We start from the raw sequence: 25782 nt of genomic DNA on the forward strand, positions 1-25782 counted from the left end.
AGGCTATAAATATTGTGGCGCGGTATTGTATTTCAAAACAAGAATTAACCGGGCAAACGTATCGCCCCAGGCAAACGTAACGCCCCGGGCAGACGTATACCGTCCGACGCTCGCTAGAGCTCGGTCGGACATTGCTAAAGGATCGTATCCTATGTTTCAAACTAACCGGGCAATCAGTGGATCCCAGGTTTGCGTGCGAGACACCGCCGCTTCCGACGGCGGGTCGGCGGTGGACTCGGATTGCGTCATCTTGGCGGCATGGGCCGCCTCGATTCCTTATCCTCGCCAAATGGGGACTTCGTCCCCATTACATTGTCCTCAGAATAAATTTCGAAAAACGAGAACAAGAGAATAAATTTATAATAGAAATGTGAGGCACATGATGTTTTTCCCGCGCCAAATATTTCTAGCCTACTACACTTTTTCTAAGCGGTTGTTTCTGTTGCAGTTGTTTACTGTGGCGATTTATTCCGGTCACCAGGCTTCGTATAAGCTACGTGACACACTCACCGGTTATGTAATAGATAATTAAACTAGATAACTATGAATAAAAAATTAAAAAATCGATAACATGGCGTTTTTTTTCATTCCTCAACAATTGTGATCATTTTAGGACTCACTGAGGTCAACAGTATCATGCAGATGAATAACGGTATGGTTATTTCATCAAGGTTTTTTTTGCGAATGAATCATGTATCGGAGGTTTTGCTGCATGCATTGTTTTCACCATCAGCTTAATGTCGCGAAGATCAATATTTTTGTGCTGAGAACTGATCGTTCAGGGTCGTAGTTGCTGGCAGTCCTACAATATAAAAAATATATATTTAAGACATTAAATATCATTATAGCTATATATTTTATTCACCTTCATTTGCTGACAAGTGTTTACAAAATCTTTAATGCTTCAAAATACTGCCATGATGAAGCTGCAATCGGTGTCAATCCTATACTTGGAGCATATTTATTCCGCGAATATCTATCACGTAACGGCTCTTCCTCTTTCGTTTCAACACTTCCACCACAAAATAAAAGCATAAAAACAAATCAAATAAGATGTCCTAATATTTAAAAAATGTTCAACTGTAACCTACCTCCTTGTTTCAGTGCATTTGGTATATCAGTCCAAATTTTCTATCTCGTGTGGCTGGTTTCACACAGTCGATGTTCCTTCGACCTGAAGCACTCGTTTGTTTTCACAAATTCAACTAGATTTGTTTCACACTCCATTTTCAACGAACTTCAGCTCGTGGGAAAATCTTTTGACGTAGGACTACGTCTTTCATTTCTATACCGGGGTGTAAAATCAAAGTTTCGAAAACGAAAGCGTTACGCCAGAGACCGAGATTTTGAGCGTTAAGAGCTCCTAAACAACTGAACGAAATGGTATGATAAACACTTCATTCGAAAGATAAAATGTCTACGCGTTATATACTTGTTACTTTTTGATCCAAAAACTTGTTTCAATAGTCTTAAAATTGCTTTAAAACAGGCTATTGAAATCACCAATCGGTATATAAGCGAGCGGCGCTCGGAAATCCACTCAGTTCTAAATGAACAGCGATTGGAGCATGTTGTCGCTGTTGCGGTGAAGCTCTTTATTTATCATGAAAGCGCGGATGAACGGTGTCACCAAGAGCCTGTTTGTGCACCCTAGGCCAGAAGGGAATCTACACACACATACACGCGCGGCTATTAACAGGTGGTTATCGAGTTGGCATTAACCACTGGTGGGCTTCCAGTATCGAGGAAAATGTGGAAATATCTAATCGTTACTGAAAATAATCTGCCAGTTCCTCTGGGAATTTTCAAAATATATTCATGTGAAAGAGTTTAATTGAATGTTTTCTATCCATGTTACACTGTGACCAAATATGTTTCAATCAAGTGCTATTAACAGGTGGTTATCGAGTTGGCATTAACCACTGGTGGGCTTCCAGTATCGAGGAAAATGTGGAAATATCTAATCGTTACTGAAAATAATCTGCCAGTTCCTTTGGGAATTTTCAAAATATATTCATGTGAAAGAGTTTAATTGAATGTTTTCTATCCATGTAACACTGTGACCAAATACATTTGGTTTTGTGGTTTTTCAATCAATCGCAATTAACAGGATAGCTTCAGAAGATTATTCTTCCCCATCAGTAGGATATTTCCGTATCCAATATTGTATGCGCCCGCAATCGATTATTGCTCAGTCGCCGAAAGTTCCGAGCTCAGAGAGTTCATTCCCCTCTAGTTTGCCTTCCAAATTGCCATCGTAAACCACACCTTCTCTCGATTCAATCACACACAAAAAGCATACTTAAACGATATTCTGGTGGTGAGACACATTCATTTTTCGTGAGGACATCGACAAGACAACATCGTTGCCTAACGTGCTGGAGGAGGTGGACGGCGAAGGATCGACACATACACGCGCAGAACTCTTTCCGTTAGGATGCCATTCAGCATCGAGAAAGTTCCGGAAAGATCTAATCATTGCTGGAAAATAATCTGGCAGTTCCTTTGGGAATTTTCAAAATATATTCATGTGAAAGAGTTTAATTGAATGTTTTCTATCCATGTTACACTGTGACCAAATATGTTTCAACCAAGTGCTATTAACAGGTGGTTATCGAGTTGGCATTAACCACTGGTGGGCTTCCAGTATCGAGGAAAATGTGGAAATATCTAATCGTTACTGAAAATAATCTGCCAGTTCCTCTGGGAATTTTCAAAATATATTCATGTGAAAGAGTTTAATTGAATGTTTTCTATCCATGTAACACTGTGACCAAATATGTTTCAATCAAGTGCTATTAACAGGTGGTTATCGAGTTGGCATTAACCACTGGTGGGCTTCCAGTATCGAGGAAAATGTGAAAATAACTAATCGTTACTGAAAATAATCTGCCAGTTCCTCTGGGAATTTTCAAAATATATTCATGTGAAAGAGTTTAATTGAATGTTTTCTATCCATGTAACACTGTGACCAAATACATTTGGTTTTGTGGTTTTTCAATCAATCGCAATTAACAGGATAGCTTCAGAAGATTATTCTTCCCCATCAGTAGGATATTTCCGTATCCAATATTGTATGCGCCCGCAATCGATTATTGCTCAGTCGCCGAAAGTTCCGAGCTCAGAGAGTTCATTCCTCTCTAGTTTGCCTTCCAAATTGCCATTGTAAACCACACCTTCTCTCGATTCAATCACACACAAAAAGCATACTTAAGCGATATTCTGGTGGTGAGACACATTCATTTTTCGTGAGGACATCGACAAGACAACATCGTTGCCTAACGTGCTGGAGGAGGTGGACGGCGAAGGATCGACACATACACGCGCAGAACTCTTTCCGTTAGGATGCCATTCAGCATCGAGAAAGTTCCGGAAAGATCCTATCATTGCTGGAAAATAATCTGCCAGTTCCTTTGGGAATTTTCAAAATATATTCATGTGAAAGAGTTTAATTGAATGTTTTCTATCCATGTAACACTGTGACCAAATACATTTGGTTTTGTGGTTTTTCAATCAATCGCAATTAACAGGATAGCTTCAGAAGATTATTCTTCCCCATCAGTAGGATATTTCCGTATCCAATATTGTATGCGCCCGCAATCGATTATTGCTCAGTCGCCGAAAGTTCCGAGCTCAGAGAGTTCATTCCCCTCTAGTTTGCCTTCCAAATTGCCATTGTAAACCACACCTTCTCTCGATTCAATCACACACAAAAAGCATACTTAAGCGATATTCTGGTGGTGAGACACATTCATTTTTCGTGAGGACATCGACAAGACAACATCGTTGCCTAACGTGCTGGAGGAGGTGGACGGCGAAGGATCGACACATACACGCGCAGAACTCTTTCCGTTAGGATGCCATTCAGCATCGAGAAAGTTCCGGAAAGATCCTATCATTGCTGGAAAATAATCTGCCAGTTCCTTTGGGAATTTTCAAAATATATTCATGTGAAAGAGTTTAATTGAATGTTTTCTATCCATGTAACACTGTGACCAAATACATTTGGTTTTGTGGTTTTTCAATCAATCGCAATTAACAGGATAGCTTCAGAAGATTATTCTTCCCCATCAGTAGGATATTTCCGTATCCAATATTGTATGCGCCCGCAATCGATTATTGCTCAGTCGCCGAAAGTTCCGAGCTCAGAGAGTTCATTCCCCTCTAGTTTGCCTTCCAAATTGCCATTGTAAACCACACCTTCTCTCGATTCAATCACACACAAAAAGCATACTTAAGCGATATTCTGGTGGTGAGACACATTCATTTTTCGTGAGGACATCGACAAGACAACATCGTTGCCTAACGTGCTGGAGGAGGTGGACGGCGAAGGATCGACACATACACGCGCAGAACTCTTTCCGTTAGGATGCCATTCAGCATCGAGAAAGTTCCGGAAAGATCTAATCATTGCTGGAAAATAATCTGCCAGTTCCTTTGGGAATTTTCAAAATATATTCATGTGAAAGAGTTTAATTGAATGTTTTCTATCCATGTAACACTGTGACCAAATACATTTGGTTTTGGGGTTTTTCAATCAATCGCAATCAACAGGATAGCTTCTGAAGATTATTCTTCCCCATCAGTAGGATATTTCCGTATCCAATATTGGATGCATAAAACCTTGTGCCTCCAACGTAACGCTCTCGTTTTCGAAGTTCTCCAAATATTCATTCATTCAGAATGAATTCAGATTCAACTTCATACAAATGATCTCTAAATCAACGATAGTCCTACGTCTCCCTTGCGGTTATACCATAGATATAACCCACTTCCTGTTTTTCTTGTTGTGTGCATGTTTTTAAAAACAACACATTGACATATTCGACGCAAGCAGTTTAGAACAAATGTCAGAGTTTAGTACAACGATGCTAATGACACGACGCATCATTGTGGGCGACTATACGGAAACACACATATTCAAAATAAACTGTCAAAGCACAATTTTCGCAACGCGACGCATAGCGCGGCATTCTGGTCCCACCTTTAGACCGTAGGCATCGGGACAGTTGATATGAGGCTTCCATTGTTGTGTTATCAATAGCATCAAAAGCAGCAAAGTGCGTGTAAACGGAGATAGTCTAGATCGTCAAATGATCATTGTTGCATGGTAGTAGCTAGAATAACAAATAAAGATGGTCGACTTAGGTCCCAGTGTTTTAAGCTCACGATCATTCGCTTAGCAGCGGACATACAAACAGTTAGGCTACGAAGACCCTCATCGGACAAGTACGGAGGATGCCCAACTGCACAAAACCTAATTCATGCGCCTTCGCTACTGCCTCCAGCATTGTTGTGCAACAAAGGTATCTATTTCCTAGCAGCTGTGATAAGGGATTTGCCTTGGCCTCTATGCTAAGCTGAAGCTGATACCGGTGGCGATCGCCTCTCTCGCGTATTTTTTTGAATAGATTCCGGTAGCATACTTCTTTTTATCCGGTGAAGTCCTCTGTATGAGACAAAGGCCGAAATTTTGCGACTCATCACTGGTTATCAGACTGGTGTTGCGTCTAAAGGCAGCGTCCAAAGATGGCGTCCAGTTGTTACATCTCTCCTAAAGTTGATCCGTTCTCGATGCTCGCTGAAATCCAAGTGGACGACTCATAGGTTCTCGCACTTCTTTCTTTCTTTCTTTGTTTTTAAGAGGCTTTAAACTTTGCAGTTCATTCGCCTCTAACTCGCACTTTCAGTACCGTTCAACTTATACACCACTCTCACTTCCACAGACACATATATCCTATGTATTTGTACTACACTCACAAGTTGCTCTTGACATTGTGCAAACGTCATTCGATGTAGATGGATTCTGCCATCATACACCGATGCAAATAATTAGTACTTTTCCCAGGACTCTACATCTCTCTCCTTCTCGCAAAAATAAATAAATAAATAAATAAAACAATATTTAATCTAGAATGAAGTTTATTTTCCATAACCTCTGCTTTATTGAAAGTAATAATAACATGTCAGAAGAGAGAAAAAAAAATGAAACCAGCAGTTCCAGATTATTCAACATATCGCGAAGGGAGCTTTTTCTCCCTTGAAGGACGTTTTACTGGCGATATCTCATCATCTGCTGCTTTTTCTCTTCCGCTTTTACGCTTCTTTTCTACTTCCTTCGCCTGTGTTGCTGATTCAAATACTTCCGGTTGTTGGTGTTGTTCGGAGTCTGGATGAGTGTTTGAGTTTCCATCGCCTGATGATGGATACTTCCGCAAATGTGTTATTGCTCGCCGGTACATAACACCTTCTTTATTAGCCACAATGGTATCATTTACGGTTTTTTTAATAACCTTAAACTTCTCCAGTCGGAACTTTGGCTCAAGCTTACCCGTCTCGTAGTTGCGCAGCATTACCATATCGCCCTCCCTAATGTCAGAAGTTTTTGCATTTCTGCGTTTATCGGCATAGAGTTTACCTTGCAACTTTCTTATTGCATCTTTTTCACGTATGTCCTCATCTCGACGCCAGTGTGGATCGGTTCGGAGGGATGGTAAAAGATCTTTCACCGGACGACCGGTTAGCAGTTCCATTGGTGCTTTTTCAGTAACCGAATGCGGAGTTGTATTGTACATGTAAACGTAATCATTTACTGCTTTTCTCCAATCAGCGTTGGTAGCCTTCGCTATGCGTAATGCGCGAAGTATTCCTTGATTTTGCCTCTCGACTAGACCGTTCATTTGCGGCCAGTAAGGAATAGTGCGAACTAACCTGATATTTTTGCTCTGGCAGTAGTCAGAGAACTCTTCACTGTTAAACGGTGGACCGTTGTCACTCCGAATGGTTTCAGGGTAGGTTTGTTCACGAAAAACTCCTTCTAGTGCTTCAATAGTTTTAGTGGCGTTCGTACTCTTCATTTCAATTACTTTTAGGAATCGACTGTAATAGTCAACCACCACTAAAAATGTCGCACATTCCTTGGCAGAAAAGAAGTCAATTCCAATCTTCTGCCATGCTCGTTCTGGCATTTCTTTGCGTTTTATAGGTTCCGGTGGGTGTTGTTTGCTGACAGCGGCACATCCAGATTCATTCACTAGACGAGAAAGTATATCAGATATGTTTGTCGATCCAGAAATATGTTTTATATTAAAAGTATACGGTTGCAAGCGAAGTGCCCACCCCTCTGCTCTTGAGCATGCACGTCTTCCGCTCTGATGTTTCCCTCCGTATATATATTCCAGGGGTTTGTGATCAGTGAAGATAGTGAATTGTAAACCGAAGAGGTGCAGGTAAAATTTCTCGACTGCCCATACAACTGCCAATGCCTCTCGTTGCGTCTGGGGATACACCCTTTCCGTTGTTGTTAATCCTTTCGACGCGAAGCTAATAATTCGCGGTACACCATTCACATCTCTCTGTGCCAAAACAGCACCAAGACCTACTGGTGAGGCATCAACGTATAACTCAGTAGTGTCATTTGGATCGAAAAATCCTAGCCTGCGGACGTTGTTAACTAATTCAAGCCGCAAATCATCAAAAGCTCTTTTTTGATCCTCACCAAATATCTCGACTTCACCCCGAATAAATTTTCGTAATGGTTCGCTTCTCGTAGACAGATTGAGAATGAATTGTCCTACGAAATTGACAAGCCCAAGAAAGCTCCAAACTTCTTCTTTTGACGAAGGTAAGCGGAAATTTTTAACAGCTGTTATTTTCTCTTCCGACGGGCTAACACCATTTTCACTTTCTCGGAATCCCAAAATTTCGAGTTCCGTAACACCAATAATGCATTTGTTTTCGTTCAGCATTGCATTGTTACGCTTCAAAATAGCAAGCACTTGTTCTAGTCGTCTGTCATGTTCTTCCTTGGTCCGTCCCGACACTACAATATCATCAATATAAATAATAACGCCAGCAACATCCGTTAGCATTTCCGTCATAATTCTTTGGAAGATTTCAGGCGCGCAGTTAACACCAAACATCAAGCGCTTAAACCGCATCAAACCTCTTCCAGTCATGAAAGTAGTGACGCCGCGAGACTCAGGATGAAGCTCAACGTGGTGATACGCTGACGTGATATCCAAACGTGAATAAAATTTAGAACCTTTTAGCTTGTTCAAAAAAGTGTCGATGACCGGCAATGGATAGTGCTCCCGCTGAATCGCTTCATTCGGATATTTCATGTTGATGCATATTCTAACATCATCTTTTCCTTTCGGCACTATAACCATGGGAGAGATCCATTCTGGAGAGCCTTCGACTTTCTCAATGATGTCAGTGAGCAGCATCTCATGAATTTTATTGTCAACTCTCTTTTCCATGGCTGCAGGAATTCTGAGATAAGCAACTTTTTTGGAGGGTACTGTTTGGTCAATGGACAGCTTTACTAGAATGCCCGGAAACTTCGGGAATGGTTTGATAGTCGTGTTGATATGGTAAACATCAAGTCCCACTTTAAGAACTCGTAATTCTTCTGAAGTTATTTTACTCAGAAGGCATTTACGAGCTTCCTTAACAACGAAAAATTCTGTGTAAGTTTTGGGTTTCGATGGATTCACAAATATCCAAGCGCCGAAAACTGCTATCACGTCTAGCGATACACTACTTGCGTATGCATGCAGGCTCCGATCGCATTTGTATCTTTTCTTGGAGATACTAGCATTTTTCTCATTCAGCTCATTCCACACATTTTCAGTGACAGTGTTTACCGAGGCTCCAGAGTCAACAAGAAATTCTACCGGTACATTGTCGATCTGGCATACAATCAATCCATTATTGAGGGTTTCAGCTTGTATATCAACCTAGTAAAAAAAATTGAGGGTATATATTTCAGAACATTTATTTCTTCGATTTTCAATTTAACAACAAAGTTCAAGATTGAAGTGTTTTAGAAATTTCCATTAAACTCAGAATTGATAAACTAAACGTTACTCTACCTTAGCCACATCATCAGATGTCGAGCGAAGGGGGATTTTTTCTTTCTCTGTTCCATCCATACTTGTAACAAAGTTTGCATCCTCCGGAAGGCACTCAGTTTCTCGTTTGGAAAAACGTGATACTGGTCGTCGTAGATTTTCGCGCATACATTTCCTGGCGTAGTGTCCCCTCTGTCCACAACGGTTACAAGTTGCGCCTCGAGCATAGCACTCGCGAGAGTCCTTGGTGTGTCTGACAGATCCACAGTGATCGCATTGAGTTCCGGAATGATTGTATCCTGATTCAACACGCCTGAAGTTTGACCGTCTTCCAAATCGCGGATATATCATTGTAGTTTGTTTTGGGCTCGCATTTTTGATACGAAGTTGTATCGTATGAAGACTGTTCTGTTCCTGTTCACCTTGGAATGGTTTGATCTTCTCCCTCTGCTTCATAAGAATCTCACGATTTATGGCGTAGTTGGTGATTTCATCTAAACTCATTGAATTTTCCAGTCCTTCGTCCTTTACTTTCTCATCACGAGCACCCATTGTAATCTGCTGCAGAAGCTCGGTCTCCTCGCGGTCACCGAACTCACATCTTGATGCTTGAGAGCGCAGCCGGAGTACAAAACTGTTGAAAGATTCTTCGTTCGCTTGCCTCATTGAACGGAAAATCTCGAGTTCTACACGTTCATTCCGTTTACCGATAAAAAACTTTTCTAAACGCTTGACAGCGTTGTCATATTCCGGGATTTCCAGAGGCATAAACGGAATTTTTACCGGCTCTGGTGTCATTTCTTCAGGAACTGGTCGTAAATTAGAAAAAATGCGCTGCAGCCCTCTTCCTCCAATTACCAACATAGTGACCAGCTTCTCGTGCTGTGACTCGATATTTTTCATCTCCAGATACAGCTCCAAAGCCCGGTGCCACTCTTCCCATTCCCGGCGCAAATCTTGGGAATCAACTTTGTCATTGAAAGTCCCTAGCATCATCCTGTGTATTTCGTCTCCACTCATCTGAAATATCAGCAGGAAAAAAAAGGAGAAATGAAACAAAAAAACGGACAAAGTATATAGCAATCGAAAATATGGAAAAAATATTCCTCCCAGCCTAGAGAAAGCAACGGAGTAAATTAGTACCACAAATGCTCATTTATTTCACGCACATGTTAAACATTCCATCATTTTCACCCGTCGCCATTTTGTACACATCTACAGCAGCTTTAGCAGTGTAGATTGGCATCTTTAGCGGAATTTCTTTTTTTTCGTTTCTCAGACTCGCTTTTCTCCCAGCGCTTCGATTTTCATCGGATTCGCTTTTCGATTTTAACCAGACTCACTTTTCCTCAGCGCTTCGATTTTCATCGGACTCGCTTTTTCTCAGCGCTTCGATTTTCATCGGACTCGCTTTTCCTCAGCGCTTCGATTTTCATCGCACTCGCTTTTGCTCCGCGCTTCGATTTTCATCGGACTCGCTTTCCCTCAGCGCTTCGATTTTAAAAAAAAATCAGTTCCGCTTCAATCGGCTTTGCGGCTTCACCAGACCGAACGAATTTCACACATATCGCGAATTTCAAATTTTGTCTCACTAATTTTCACTTCAAAAATAATTCAACTATGAGTTCACTTTAGCACATGCGATAATCTTCTTCACGAATGAGGAAAAAAAAAATTATATAGTTTCAATTCTTTCCAAGTTAAACTCACCATGATCCTACCGACTGCGCCAAATTGTTGCGTCTAAAGGCAGCGTCCAAAGATGGCGTCCAGTTGTTACAGCTCTCCTAAAGTTGATCCGTTCTCGATGCTCGCTGACATCCAAGTGGACGACTCATAGGTTCTCGCACTTTCAGTACCGTTCAACTTATACACCACTCTCACTTCCACAGACACATATATCCTATGTATTTGTACTACACTCACAAGTTGCTCTTGACATTGTGCAAACGTCATTCGATGTAGATGGATTCTGCCATCATACACCGATGCAAATAATTAGTACTTTTCCCAGGACTCTACGTCTCTCTCCTTCTCGCAAAAATAAATAAATAAATAAATAAAACAATATTTAATCTAGAATGAAGTTTATTTTCCATAACCTCTGCTTTATTGAAAGTAATAATAACATGTCAGAAGAGAGAAAAAAAAATGAAACCAGCAGTTCCAGATTATTCAACATATCGCGAAGGGAGCTTTTTCTCCCTTGAAGGACGTTTTACTGGCGATATCTCATCATCTGCTGCTTTTTCTCTTCCGCTTTTACGCTTCTTTTCTACTTCCTTCGCCTGTGTTGCTGATTCAAATACTTCCGGTTGTTGGTGTTGTTCGGAGTCTGGATGAGTGTTTGAGTTTCCATCGCCTGATGATGGATACTTCCGCAAATGTGTTATTGCTCGCCGGTACATAACACCTTCTTTATTAGCCACAATGGTATCATTTACGGTTTTTTTAATAACCTTAAACTTCTCCAGTCGGAACTTTGGCTCAAGCTTACCCGTCTCGTAGTTGCGCAGCATTACCATATCGCCCTCCCTAATGTCAGAAGTTTTTGCATTTCTGCGTTTATCGGCATAGAGTTTACCTTGCAACTTTCTTATTGCATCTTTTTCACGTATGTCCTCATCTCGACGCCAGTGTGGATCGGTTCGGAGGGATGGTAAAAGATCTTTCACCGGACGACCGGTTAGCAGTTCCATTGGTGCTTTTTCAGTAACCGAATGCGGAGTTGTATTGTACATGTAAACGTAATCATTTACTGCTTTTCTCCAATCAGCGTTGGTAGCCTTCGCTATGCGTAATGCGCGAAGTATTCCTTGATTTTGCCTCTCGACTAGACCGTTCATTTGCGGCCAGTAAGGAATAGTGCGAACTAACCTGATATTTTTGCTCTGGCAGTAGTCAGAGAACTCTTCACTGTTAAACGGTGGATCGTTGTCACTCCGAATGGTTTCAGGGTAGGTTTGTTCACGAAAAACTCCTTCTAGTGCTTCAATAGTTTTAGTGGCGTTCGTACTCTTCATTTCAATTACTTTTAGGAATCGACTGTAATAGTCAACCACCACTAAAAATGTCGCACATTCCTTGGCAGAAAAGAAGTCAATTCCAATCTTCTGCCATGCTCGTTCTGGCATTTCTTTGCGTTTTATAGGTTCCGGTGGGTGTTGTTTGCTGACAGCGGCACATCCAGATTCATTCACTAGACGAGAAAGTATATCAGATATGTTTGTCGATCCAGAAATATGTTTTATATTAAAAGTATACGGTTGCAAGCGAAGTGCCCACCCCTCTGCTCTTGAGCATGCACGTCTTCCGCTCTGATGTTTCCCTCCGTATATATATTCCAGGGGTTTGTGATCAGTGAAGATAGTGAATTGTAAACCGAAGAGGTGCAGGTAAAATTTCTCGACTGCCCATACAACTGCCAATGCCTCTCGTTGCGTCTGGGGATACACCCTTTCCGTTGTTGTTAATCCTTTCGACGCGAAGCTAATAATTCGCGGTACACCATTCACATCTCTCTGTGCCAAAACAGCACCAAGACCTACTGGTGAGGCATCAACGTATAACTCAGTAGTGTCATTTGGATCGAAAAATCCTAGCCTGCGGACGTTGTTAACTAATTCAAGCCGCAAATCATCAAAAGCTCTTTTTTGATCCTCACCAAATATCTCGACTTCACCCCGAATAAATTTTCGTAATGGTTCGCTTCTCGTAGACAGATTGAGAATGAATTGTCCTACGAAATTGACAAGCCCAAGAAAGCTCCAAACATCTTCTTTTGACGAAGGTAAGCGGAAATTTTTAACAGCTGTTATTTTCTCTTCCGACGGGCTAACACCATTTTCACTTACTCGGAATCCCAAAATTTCGAGTTCCGTAACACCAATAATGCATTTGTTTTCGTTCAGCATTGCATTGTTACGCTTCAAAATAGCAAGCACTTGTTCTAGTCGTCTGTCATGTTCTTCCTTGGTCCGTCCCGACACTACAATATCATCAATATAAATAATAACGCCAGCAACATCCGTTAGCATTTCCGTCATAATTCTTTGGAAGATTTCAGGCGCGCAGTTAAGACCAAACATCAAGCGCTTAAACCGCATCAAACCTCTTCCAGTCATGAAAGTAGTGACGCCGCGAGACTCAGGATGAAGCTCAACGTGGTGATACGCTGACGTGATATCCAAACGTGAATAAAATTTAGAACCTTTTAGCTTGTTCAAAAAAGTGTCGATGACCGGCAATGGATAGTGCTCCCGCTGAATCGCTTCATTCGGATATTTCATGTTGATGCATATTCTAACATCATCTTTTCCTTTCGGCACTATAACCATGGGAGAGATCCATTCTGGAGAGCCTTCGACTTTCTCAATGATGTCAGTGAGCAGCATCTCATGAATTTTATTGTCAACTCTCTTTTCCATGGCTGCAGGAATTCTGAGATAAGCAACTTTTTTGGAGGGTACTGTTTGGTCAATGGACAGCTTTACTAGAATGCCCGGAAACTTCGGGAATGGTTTGATAGTCGTGTTGATATGGTAAACATCAAGTCCCACTTTAAGAACTCGTAATTCTTCTGAAGTTATTTTACTCAGGAGGCATTTACGAGCTTCCTTAACAACGAAAAATTCTGTGTAAGTTTTGGGTTTCGATGGATTCACAAATATCCAAGCGCCGAAAACTGCTATCACGTCTAGCGATACACTACTTGCGTATGCATGCAGGCTCCGATCGCATTTGTATCTTTTCTTGGAGATACTAGCATTTTTCTCATTCAGCTCATTCCACACATTTTCAGTGACAGTGTTTACCGAGGCTCCAGAGTCAACAAGAAATTCTACCGGTACATTGTCGATCTGGCATACAATCAATCCATTATTGAGGGTTTCAGCTTGTATATCAACCTAGTAAAAAAAAATTGAGGGTATATATTTCAGAACATTTATTTCTTCGATTTTCAATTTAACAACAAAGTTCAAGATTGAAGTGTTTTAGAAATTTCCATTAAACTCAGAATTGATAAACTAAACGTTACTCTACCTTAGCCACATCATCAGATGTCGAGCGAAGGGGGATTTTTTCTTTCTCTGTTCCATCCATACTTGTAACAAAGTTTGCATCCTCCGGAAGGCACTCAGTTTCTCGTTTGGAAAAACGTGATACTGGTCGTCGTAGATTTTCGCGCATACATTTCCTGGCGTAGTGTCCCCTCTGTCCACAACGGTTACAAGTTGCGCCTCGAGCATAGCACTCGCGAGAGTCCTTGGTGTGTCTGACAGATCCACAGCGATCGCATTGAGTTCCGGAATGATTGTATCCTGATTCAGCACGCCTGAAGTTTGACCGTCTTCCAAATCGCGGATATATCATTGTAGTTTGTTTTGGGCTCGCATTTTTGATACGAAGTTGTCTCGTATGAAGACTGTTCTGTTCCTGTTCACCTTGGAATGGTTTGATCTTCTCCCTCTGCTTCATAAGAATCTCACGATTTATGGCGTAGTTGGTGATTTCATCTAAACTCATTGAATTTTCCAGTCCTTCGTCCTTTACTTTCTCATCACGAGCACCCATTGTAATCTGCTGCAGAAGCTCGGTCTCCTCGCGGTCACCGAACTCACATCTTGATGCTTGAGAGCGCAGCCGGAGTACAAAACTGTTGAAAGATTCTTCGTTCGCTTGCCTCATTGAACGGAAAATCTCGAGTTCTACACGTTCATTCCGTTTACCGATAAAAAACTTTTCTAAACGCTTGACAGCGTTGTCATATTCCGGGATTTCCAGAGGCATAAACGGAATTTTTACCGGCTCTGGTGTCATTTCTTCAGGAACTGGTCGTAAATTAGAAAAAATGCGCTGCAGCCCTCTTCCTCCAATTACCAACATAGTGACCAGCTTCTCGTGCTGTGACTCGATATTTTTCATCTCCAGATACAGCTCCAAAGCCCGGTGCCACTCTTCCCATTCCCGGCGCAAATCTTGGGAATCAACTTTGTCATTGAAAGTCCCTAGCATCATCCTGTGTATTTCGTCTCCACTCATCTGAAATATCAGCAGGAAAAAAAAGGAGAAATGAAACAAAAAAACGGACAAAGTATATAGCAATCGAAAATATGGAAAAAATATTCCTCCCAGCCTAGAGAAAGCAACGGAGTAAATTAGTACCACAAATGCTCATTTATTTCACGCACATGTTAAACATTCCATCATTTTCACCCGTCGCCATTTTGTACACATCTACAGCAGCTTTAGCAGTGTAGATTGGCATCTTTAGCGGAATTTCTTTTTTTTCGTTTCTCAGACTCGCTTTTCTCCCAGCGCTTCGATTTTCATCGGATTCGCTTTTCGATTTTAACCAGACTCACTTTTCCTCAGCGCTTCGATTTTCATCGGACTCGCTTTTTCTCAGCGCTTCGATTTTCATCGGACTCGCTTTTCCTCAGCGCTTCGATTTTCATCGGACTCGCTTTTGCTCCGCGCTTCGATTTTCATCGGACTCGCTTTCCCTCAGCGCTTCGATTTTAAAAAAAAATCAGTTCCGCTTCAATCGGCTTTGCGGCTTCACCAGACCGAACGAATTTCACACATATCGCGAATTTCAAATTTTGTCTCACTAATTTTCACTTCAAAAATAATTCAACTATGAGTTCACTTTAGCACATGCGATAATCTTCTTCACGAATGAGGAAAAAAATGGTTTGATCTTCTCCCTCTGCTTCATAAGAATCTCACGATTTATGGCGTAGTTGGTGATTTCATCTAAACTCATTGAATTTTCCAGTCCTTCGTCCTTTACTTTCTCATCACGAGCACCCATTGTAATCTGCTGCAGAAGCTCGGTCTCCTCGCGGTCACCGAACTCACATCTTGATGCTTGAGAGCGCAGCCGGAGTACAAAACTGTTGAAAGATTCTTCGTTCGTTTGCCTCATTGAACGGAAAATCTCGAGTTCTACACGTTCATTCCGTTTACCGATAAAAAACTTTTCTAAACGCTTGACAGCGTTGTCATATTCCGGGATTTCCAGAGGCATAAACGGAATTTTTACCGGCTCTGGTGTCATTTCTTCAGGAACTGGTCGTAAATTAGAAAAAATGCGCTGCAGCCCTCTTCCTCCAATTACCAACATAGTGACCAGCTTCTCGTGCTGTGACTCGATATTTTTCATCTCCAGATACAGCTCCAAAGCCCGGTGCCACTCTTCCCATTCCCGGCGCAAATCTTGGGAATCAACTTTGTCATTGAAAGTCCCTAGCATCATCCTGTGTATTTCGTCTCCACTCATCTGAAATATCAGCAGGAAAAAAAAGGAGAAATGAAACAAAAAAACGGACAAAGTATATAGCAATCGAAAATATGGAAAAAATATTCCTCCCAGCCTAGAGAAAGCAACGGAGTAAATTAGTACCACAAATGCTCATTTATTTCACGCACATGTTAAACATTCCATCATTTTCACCCGTCGCCATTTTGTACACATCTACAGCAGCTTTAGCAGTGTAGATTGGCATCTTTAGCGGAATTTCTTTTTTTTCGTTTCTCAGACTCGCTTTTCTCCCAGCGCTTCGATTTTCATCGGATTCGCTTTTCGATTTTAACCAGACTCACTTTTCCTCAGCGCTTCGATTTTCATCGGACTCGCTTTTTCTCAGCGCTTCGATTTTCATCGGACTCGCTTTTCCTCAGCGCTTCGATTTTCATCGGACTCGCTTTTGCTCCGCGCTTCGATTTTCATCGGACTCGCTTTCCCTCAGCGCTTCGATTTTAAAAAAAAATCAGTTCCGCTTCAATCGGCTTTGCGGCTTCACCAGACCGAACGAATTTCACACATATCGCGAATTTCAAATTTTGTCTCACTAATTTTCACTTCAAAAATAATTCAACTATGAGTTCACTTTAGCACATGCGATAATCTTCTTCACGAATGAGGAAAAAAAAATTTATATAGTTTCAATTCTTTCCAAGTTAAACTCACCATGATCCTACCGACTGCGCCAAATTGTTGCGTCTAAAGGCAGCGTCCAAAGATGGCGTCCAGTTGTTACAGCTCTCCTAAAGTTGATCCGTTCTCGATGCTCGCTGACATCCAAGTGGACGACTCATAGGTTCTCGCACTTTCAGTACCGTTCAACTTATACACCACTCTCACTTCCACAGACACATATATCCTATGTATTTGTACTACACTCACAAGTTGCTCTTGACATTGTGCAAACGTCATTCGATGTAGATGGATTCTGCCATCATACACTGATGCAAATAATTAGTACTTTTCCCAGGACTCTACAACTGGAAATTAATTCCACTCGCTTCTCTCCAGCATAACTTGAAACCAGTCTTCCATGTTTCACAAAAAACACTGCGTCCGGAATAAACATGTCCACGCTGCTGTTCACAGTTTTGTGTTTGAGTACAAACATGATTTTTTCGTACCTATGTTAGAAAATGTGACATGTTTGTATTCGTGGTATGTTTGGACATACGATGTTCAATCCCAATGTTTCACATGATGTTCGAACATGGTGTACAGTTTCTCTTGCATTTTCACCTCAAGCACCGGCAGTGCGTAGAGTAGAAGAAGCGAATCGGACACCACACCACCACCACTCAACGCGTGGTGTGTTGGTATGTTGACATGGAAAAAATGCTTTCCTTTCATGACAATGGATGCTTCGTCTAAAATATTGGGCAAATAAAATCAACCTCTTTTTCTGTTCTGAACAAAATAAACATCGATTGATATGAGAGTTTTTCACATTTGATATCATTATTTAGTGCACGCATCAATTTATATATTGAATTCATGTAACATTCGCTATTATTAGCTATTTGAACAGGTACTAAAATTGAATTATTCAGCAGTGACATGTTAGGCGTGATGCTAACCACTCGACCACGGGAGCAACAATTTTGGCTGGATCTTTGAATACAAATGTCCAATACTGCTTGTTCGCGACGATCGCGACCCGAGCTATAAAACGAGCGGAGCAGAGGAGAAGAAAGGATGATGCAATCGCATGCACACATAGCATATGTAGTGCAGTGTAAGTGTAGCTTTTAGTTTTTTCCTTCATTCAGTTTGTGATAACATCGAGAAATTAATGGTGTGTTTTAGCCGCTGAAATTTCTCTGCTGGTTCTGCTGTGTGCCGCTGAAGGTTGCATCTAAAACTAATTTTTGGGTATTTATTTTTTGACGTAGGACTACGTCTTTCATTTCTATACCGGGGTGTAAAATCAAAGTTTCGAAAACGAAAGCGTTACGCCGGAGACCGAGATTTTGAGCGTTAATAGCTCCTAAACAACTGAACGAAATGGTATGATAAACACTTCATTCGAAGGATAAAATGTCTACGCGTTATATACTTGTTACTTTTTGATCCAAAAACTTGTTTCAATAGTCTTAAAATTGCTTTCAAAACAGGCTATTGAAATCACCAATCGGTATATAAGCGAGCGGCGCTCGGAAATCCACTCAGTTCTAATTGAACAGCGATTGGAGCATGTTGTCGCTGTTGCGGTGAAGCTCTTTATTTATCATGAAAGCGCGGATGAACGGTGTCACCAAGAGCCTGTTTGTGCACCCTAGGCCAGAAGGGAATCTATCAGGAGGAGAGTGATGCCACAAACGGTTCCCTGGGAAGACATCGCTACACACACATACACGCGCGGCTATTAACAGGTGGTTATCGAGTTGGCATTAACCACTGGTGGGCTTCCAGTATCGAGGAAAATGTGGAAATAACTAATCGTTACTGAAAATAATCTGCCAGTTCCTCTGGGAATTTTCAAAATATATTCATGTGAAAGAGTTTAATTGAATGTTTTCTATCCATGTAACACTGTGACCAAATATGTTTCTATCAAGTGCTATTAACAGGTGGTTATCGAGTTGGCATTAACCACTGATGGGCTTCCAGTATCGAGGAAAATGTGGAAATATCTAATCGTTACTGAAAATAATCTGCCAGTTCCTTTGGGAATTTTCAAAATATATTCATGTTAAAGAGTTTATTTGAATGTTTTCTTTCCATGTAACACTGTGATCAAATACATTTGGTTTTGTGGTTTTTCAATCAATCGCAATTAACAGGATAGCTTCAGAAGATTATTCTTCCCCATCAGTAGGATATTTCCGTATCCAATATTGTATGCGCCCGCAATCGATTATTGCTCAGTCGCCGAAAGTTCCGAGCTCAGAGAGTTCATTCCCCTCTAGTTTGCCTTCCAAATTGCCATCGTAAACCACACCTTCTCTCGATTCAATCACACACAAAAAGCATACTTAAGCGATATTCTGGTGGTGAGACACATTCATTTTTCGTGAGGACATCGACAAGACAACATCGTTGCCTAACGTGCTGGAGGAGGTGGACGGCGAAGGATCGACACATACACGCGCAGAACTCTTTCCGTTTGGATGCCATTCAGCATCGAGAAAGTTCCGTAAAGATCTAATCATTGCTGGAAAATAATCTGCCAGTTCCTTTGGGCATTTTCAAAATATATTCATGTGAATGAGTTTATTTGAATGTTTTCTTTCCATGTAACACTGTGACCAAATATGTTTCAATCAAGTGCTATTAACAGGTGGTTATCGAGTTGGCATTAACCACTGGTGGGCTTCCAGTATCGAGGAAAATGTGGAAATAACTAATCGTTACTTAAAATAATCTGCCAGTTCCTCTGGGAATTTTCAAAATATATTCATGTGAAAGAGTTTAATTGAATGTTTTCTATCCATGTAACACTGTGACCAAATATGTTTCAATCAAGTGCTATTAACAGGTGGTTATCGAGTTGGCATTAACCACTGATGGGCTTCCAGTATCGAGGAAAATGTGGAAATATCTAATCGTTACTGAAAATAATCTGCCAGTTCCTTTGGGCATTTTCAAAATATATTCATGTGAATGAGTTTATTTGAATGTTTTCTTTCCATGTAACACTGTGACCAAATACATTTGGTTTTGTGGTTTTTCAATCAATCGCAATTAACAGGATAGCTTCAGAAGATTATTCTTCCCCATCAGTAGGATATTTCCGTATCCAATATTGTATGCGCCCGCAATCGATTATTGCTCAGTCGCCGAAAGTTCCGAGCTCAGAGAGTTCATTCCCCTCTAGTTTGCCTTCCAAATTGCCATCGTAAACCACACCTTCTCTCGATTCAATCACACACAAAAAGCATACTTAAGCGATATTCTGGTGGTGAGACACATTCATTTTTCGTGAGAACATCGACAAGACAACATCGTTGCCTAACGTGCTGGAGGAGGTGGACGGCGAAGGATCGACACATACACGCGCAGAACTCTTTCCGTTTGGATGCCATTCAGCATCGAGAAAGTTCCGGAAAGATCTAATCATTGCTGGAAAATAATCTGCCAGTTCCTTTGGGAATTTTCAAAATATATTCATGTGAAAGAGTTTAATTGAATGTTTTCTATCCATGTAACACTGTGACCAAATATGTTTCAATCAAGTGCTATTAACAGGTGGTTATCGAGTTGGCATTAACCACTGGTGGGCTTCCAGTATCGAGGAAAATGTGGAAATATCTAATCGTTACTGAAAATAATCTGCCAGTTCCTTTGGGAATTTTCAAAATATATTCATGTTAAAGAGTTTATTTGAATGTTTTCTTTCCATGTAACACTGTGATCAAATACATTTGGGTTTGTGATTTGTCAATCAAGTACAGTTAGCATGTTAGCTTCTGAAGATTATTCTTCAGAACAAGGTTTTTCGTATCCTATTTTGGATGCATAAAACCTTGTGCCTCCAACGTTACGCTCTCGTTTTCGAAGTCTCCCAAATATTCATTCATTCATTCATTCAGAATGGATTTAGATTCAACTTCACATAATGATCTCTAAATCAACGATAGTCCTACGTCACCCTTGCGATTATACCATAGATATAACCCACTTCCTGTTTTTTGGTCAGCATTTGTACGACGTCGCCCGCTATGCAGTCGGCTCCCCGGACTTTAATTGCCAACATGCACGCAAAAAAATAGAAAGCTTCTTTCTATTCAGAGAGTGTTTTCTTTGAATGAAACCAAGGATTATTTAATCAGACTTGCAAAATGTGCATGAACGATCTATAAACTTTTACTTAGTCGCGGCATACATACACACACTCTTTACAGATACACGGGCCGAAGGTTGTGCAGTCCACTGATGATTCAACAAGAGTCAAAGGTTGTACCGCTCATGACAACTCTACACGAGCTGATGATTGCGCCGGCTAGTGATCATTCTATCCTGGATTCCTCGAGTCGAAAAAGACGCACCACGCTAGATATGGGGTGCAGACTAGGGGGGCGTTGCTGATTAACGGTCAGCTGCATTCCAATAGGAAGTATCCCATGTCGGGCACACGTACAGAGCACTGAAGACTGCAACATCCCAATTATGAGAACACTTGTAATACTAACCTCAAGCCAACCGCGAGTAATCGGTTACATATTACTAACATAGTTGTAAGCAAACATTGTCAAAATATTGAACTCCCGGCCCCGTTAGGCTGACGCCATTTGAACCTTAATAAAAAAAATATATTTTGGTGCATGAACTCATAGCCTCTTAGTTCGTGCAATTTTTGAAATGCGGACTAAATTTCAAGTTCGTTTCTGTGAAAAAGTATTCTACGAAGAAATGTTTTGGGATGAATAATTTCTTTCCGTGTATGAAAAGAAACGAAACGAAAGCAATGAATACTGCGACATCGGGTGATATGTTTGTACATGATGTTCTTGAATTATAAACATCGTGTTTGTTTTCAAATGTTTATGTTTGTGTATCATTGTTCGTGTTTGGGATAGACATTTAACACTAGCGAAAATCATGTTCGAATTCAAACAAGAACATGGAATTATCACATCGCGTGGACATGTGTAAGTGTTTTTCGGAAGACTGCTTGAAACAATTCAACCCGGCTCTATAATATTCTCACGTCTGCTTTAAATGTGTGATCGTCCATCCAGCGAGATGTATAACTGAACCAAAATGGTACTGTATATACTTTTCTCAAAATAATCCCCTTGTGCTGTATAAAGAGCTAGAGACGTTTCTTAAAAGTATCGCACGCACCTGGTCCATCAGCATCTCGTCTTGGAAATGAGCTTCTTAAATTGGTCCGTAGTGCTCACTTTATGTTCGCTCTGCTTGGCCAGCATGTACGACCATTAGGATATATAATGGATGCATGGGAAAAATTTCATCATTGAATTTCAAAAACCGACCATGTACATTTTGGTTAATTGGCCCAAAAAAATCATCTGTGCAAAGTTTCAGCTCGATCGGACATGATTTATGGGTGCCTCGAAGCGCTCAAAGTTTTGATTTGTTGATCCTCGAAAATCTTCCAAGGGGGAGTTTCGGAAGGAAATTCGGAAAATCCTTTTTTTTAATGCCAAATGACTTAAAAATGCATGAAACGTCGAGATCTGGTGTCATCTCGAAAAAAAATTTTTGGCCGAAAATCGACCTTTTGGGACCTGAGAGGCAATGAAGGTATGGAAAAAAAATAATTATCAAATTTAAAGAACCGACCATGTACATTTTATTTATTGGTCCAATGATCTGTGCAAAGTTTCAGCTCAATCGCACATGATTTAGGGGTGCCTCAAAGCATTGATTGATTGAGTAAAGAGATTTAGAAAATCGAAACTTTTTTTTCGATGCCAAATGACTTAAAAATGCATGAAACGTCGAGATATGGTGTCATCCCGAAAAAAAAGTCACAGGAGAGTTGTGTCCGAGACACGACCGCATAGTTGACGTAGGATTCCGTTAGGCTATCTGTTGATTTTGGATATGTTTGAAGAATAACATCGTTAAACTCTTTGATAATGTTTTAGAGGCCCTGAAAAGGGCCGTTTTGTTTGGTTGTTGAGTATTGTTTGTTCACTCCACCAGTGTATACCGAGTGATGATGACAGACGGATGGTAAACAGTCGTTGAATAGTGTGTATCGGGTAAAAGATACCGAAGTGGAACGAGATATGATGAAAAATAAAGAAAAAAAACTCACCAATGTAATATGAGATAATTACCAATACCACACAATTATCAATTTTTCCCATCAGTAAAAACATTTTACTTTAATATACAAAAAACATATTTGAAATGGAAAAAGTAATTTTCATTTATAATTTTTACTTTCTGATAGTTTATTCAACCCAATGCGAATTTTAATCGGACTAACAACACCTAATACCATATGTAGAGCATAGAGGAAATCACTTTTTCCAATATTTCTTCACTTTTCCAATTATTCTCGCCGTATAAACTTTCCTTGGGTGGAAATGAACACAACAAAACTGACAGCTTAAACCAAATGACCTGTTCTCGAGCTGGAACACACCTACAATTTTACACTTACACTTGTGCTAAATACACAATCGATCGGTCATTGATATGAAATTTCACGAAACAACCAACATTTAAGTTACAAATTTTATTTGCTAGAATAAATCGTATCACTCACCTTACTTGCAATATAAAAGTGCCCCCGACTTGCATATATTTGCAAAAATCCCCCGGGATTTTTGATGTCTCTGTTAGGGAACATATTTCGGTGGGAGTATTCTATTCTTTGTTTTTGAGAGGCTTTAAACTTTGCAGTTCATTCGCCTCCATAGGTGGGAGTAAAAGCTCCCCCTACTTTTATGTATTTGCAATACCGATTTCCCCCAGGCAGCTTGGTTTTGATGTCTCTGTTAGGGACCCGCCGCATGTGCCGTCAATTTCGACCAATCAGAAATGGGTATTTCCGTTAGGATAGGGGTTGAGATTTTTCAATTGTTCGATACTTAGTTTCATGACATATATTATTTTCTACAATATAAAAAGTTGTTATGGAGTGCCAAAATCGATTGACGCAAAAATTTCATCAATCCATCATGAAATGACTGAGCGTTTGAAATTGGACAATTTTGACGATGTGTTCGATTTTCGATTTTCAGTTTATACCCCAATATGTTCCCGAAAGACGTAATCCTACGTCAAAGTTTTTGGCCGAAAATGGACCTTTTGGGACTTAGCCTTAGTGGCCAAAAAATCAAAACTTTGAGTGCTTTGAGGCACTCCTCAATCATGTCCGATTGAGCTGAAATTTTGCACAGGTCATTTTTTGGACCAATAAACAAAATGTACATGGTCGGTTCTTTAAATTTGATAATTATTTTTTCCCATACCTTCATTGCCTCACAGTCCCAAAAGGCCTCGGCCAAAATTTTTTTTTTTTGAGATGACACCAGATCTCGTCGTTTCTTGCATTTTTAAGTCATTTGGTATCGAAAAAAGGTAGCGGAGGAGAAAAACTACAATCAGCCGACCGACCTTCATATCGATTGATAATTTGTTGTACCTCCTCGAGCAAGTCCCCGTATTTTTTTCTGCTTCACTTTGCCGACGAATAGCTTCTTGTTCACGCCGAAGAATTGCTTCTATCTGCAGTTGCAATTGCTGCTCCGTTACGCGCAAACCATTAATTTCTCTCTCCAGTTTTCCCACTTGAAGTTGAAGTGTTTCGCATTCCCGATTGCGTTTATCAAGCTGAGCACGCAAATCTGCTTCTGAATTGCGCATCCGCTGCCCTGCGTTTTCAGCTCTGTTTGCTCACGCTCACTGTCTTTGAGTCGACTTCGTAAACCTGTCTCCGATTCTCGTACTAGCTTCAGCTCCTCAGCATGCTGCGACTGCAGGTTTTTAATCTGGTCCATTAATTCGCTTTCTCGCTTTCGTCTCGTGTCGATGTCGAATCGGTGTCTCGCCAATAATGCTTCGACGTCTCGATGCTCCGTTTCTGTTTGCTGTTGCTGCAACAGGGCCTGCTTAGGCAGATCACTGGTTTGAACACTCCAACGCTTGTAACACTGCGGACTTAAACGATTCACTTTGGGATATGCACCGGTTGGGACTACTTCTTCCACCCTTAATAAATCGGCGTAGGGTTGTAGATCGACAATGGGCAAAACGGTTTGACTTACTTTATCCGCATTTACCTTGTCTGAGTTTTCCAGAGACTTCTCAGCATTTTCTGCAACTATCTCACTCTCCATGTTCCGTGGGATCGATTTCTCCTCTAATCCCGTACGGTCACCGCCTGCGGATGTATGTACTACGGGTGTATTAATCTTCAGTGGCGTTGAAGAAGGATGTAATCCCTGCGGATTTCCCAGACAAGTATCCTCCGGATGATTAGCACTCATAGACGTAGATGTCGGAATGATGACCTCACTAGCAACTGTTTCGGTTTGTCTAACCCAATTTTCGGTGCGCATCGCATCCCTCTGGCTGCTCCGCACACTACGCACACTTCTTGCGTCTTCGTTGTCCTGACGGTTCAGTAACTCGTGATACTGCTTTTCGCGTTCCATTTTTTCTCGATGTTCTTGTTCGTTGAGGGCGCGTTCCTTTTCGATTCTCTCACGACTAAGCTCTTCCAACAACTTCTTTTATTCCTCGAAACGTTGTAGTTCACGAGCCACTCTGGCTGCACGGGTACTAGACGTATACCACTAATCCGACTCGCCGCTGGTTCCAGTACACCGGAAATCTCACTCCGCATGCATGAAACGCAGACGAAACAGGTTGAACGTACCGTGGTCGTGTTCACGTTCGCACCGGAAAAATGATACCAGCGAATACACTTCTGGCACTCTACCATATAGCGTTCAGAGCTGTTGGGTCGATTACAACCGGCACAATCGTGCAGCTCTCCTCTGTCACTATCAACCATGGATGGTATGAATGGATCTTCCGACGATTGATTTGATATCTGATCGTCGTCGATACCCGTATTGGGGGCAGCATTCGCCTGCTGAGCCCTCGTCCGTGAACGGGTTTGCCTCACATTCGCCTGTGAACTCATCCTTTTTCGGTTGAAATCTTTAAGAACTGTTGCGATAGATTTGA

The 25782-nt window shown here is 41.0% G+C and overlaps 1 long non-coding RNA gene across 1 annotated transcript; it reads right to left on the minus strand.

The window, feature by feature from the left end:
- Window positions 1-695: 695 nt before the first annotated feature.
- Window positions 696-1554, minus strand: LOC129764738 (uncharacterized). The gene is made up of 3 exons (XR_008741207.1): window positions 1092-1554; window positions 866-1012; window positions 696-802 (listed from the first exon to the last, which is right to left on the minus strand). It is a non-coding gene; the product is annotated as an uncharacterized LOC129764738 (long non-coding RNA).
- Window positions 1555-25782: the final 24228 nt, after the last annotated feature.

Source organism: Toxorhynchites rutilus, chromosome 2, assembly GCF_029784135.1.
Source record: "Toxorhynchites rutilus septentrionalis strain SRP chromosome 2, ASM2978413v1, whole genome shotgun sequence".
In the NCBI taxonomy this organism is placed as follows: Eukaryota; Metazoa; Arthropoda; class Insecta; order Diptera; family Culicidae; genus Toxorhynchites; species Toxorhynchites rutilus.